Source organism: Cornus florida, unplaced genomic scaffold (assembly GCF_030987335.1).
Source record: "Cornus florida cultivar Cherokee Brave unplaced genomic scaffold, ASM3098733v1 CherokeeBrave_3.0.0_Hap2_Chr02, whole genome shotgun sequence".
NCBI classification, from domain to species: domain Eukaryota; kingdom Viridiplantae; phylum Streptophyta; class Magnoliopsida; order Cornales; family Cornaceae; genus Cornus; species Cornus florida.
The window spans coordinates 106978541-106979805 of NW_026775572.1; the positions used below are offsets into that span (position 1 = coordinate 106978541).

Below are 1265 nucleotides of genomic sequence, written 5' to 3' on the forward strand. Positions count from 1 at the left end.
AACAAATCATGCAAGATTCATTTGAAACATGATGATGAACATGATTAGGGGAGGAAAACACTTAATTAAACCTTTCAGATAAAGACTTGACTTCAGCGGCTATGTCATTGAAATTGTCAACTTGATATAAGCCGACATTCTTCCTTCCACCTAAATTTCTACCATTTTTGGAAGACAAGGATCGATGCATTGAATTTTTACTCATGCTTTCATAAAGACGCCATACATCATCCTCATGTCTATCAAGATAAGAACCACCCATAGATACATTAACCATACCCTTGAAATTATCCAAAAAACTTTCGAATAAAAATTGCACGAATTGCCATTTAGGAATGTCATGATGTGGACACTTCCTAAGCAAATCATTAAGGCACTCCCATGCCTCATGAAACAATTCCCCTTCCCTTTGAGAAAATTCTCGAATTGAAGTTCTCATGGCATTGGTCTTTAAAACCGGATAGTACTCTTTCAAGAATTCTTGTTGCATTTATGCCTAAGAAGTTATTGAAAAAGGCCTAAGATTGTTGAACCAATATTTTGCCTTATCTTTAAGGGTAAAAGGAAAAAGTTTTAATCTCAAAACCTCTTCTGGCATGTCCGTGTATTTCACGGTCAAACACACTTCAAGAAACTCATCTAATTGCTTGTAAGGTTCTTCACTTGGAAGTCCATGATAGTTGGGAAGCATTTGAATAGTTTGCTATTTTATTTCATAATGATGTGCTCTAAATGGGGGCAATGGAATGTAAATGGGTACATTATATTCATTAGGCACATAATGGTCACGCAAAGCAATAGGAGGATTCACAACCGGTGGTGCTACATAAACATCTTGATTGCCTTGAATAATGGGAGGTTAAGGAACAAAAATTGGCTGAGGCATTCCCAATAGAACCTGGCTTTGTTGTTGTGGAAGAAATGGTCTTGGCATGCCTAATGGTACTTGAATATTGTCATGATGCACATTAGGGTAGAGGATGCCTTGTTGGTTTATGTGACCAAGGTCTTCCACATGGTCCTCTTTCTGTTCCTCCGTCGATGAAATAGAGTGACTAGAACTACCCCTTCCCCTAGAATTACGAACAATGGATTCAAAATTCAAATTAAGTGGGACAAAAGTAGGATTTAGTGATCTACGACCATGCATGCACAAACAAAATAAAAACAAGTAACAAGCAAGTAGCAATCACTTCACCTCCACAACAAATCAATAATCAACAATCCTCCACATACGATGATCCCATACTCCCATGCTTTAAACA

The 1265-nt window shown here is 37.4% G+C and overlaps 1 pseudogene; it reads left to right on the forward strand.

The window, feature by feature from the left end:
• Positions 1–335: 335 nt before the first annotated feature.
• Positions 336–434, forward strand: LOC132297954 (small nucleolar RNA R71; annotated as a pseudogene).
• Positions 435–1265: the final 831 nt, after the last annotated feature.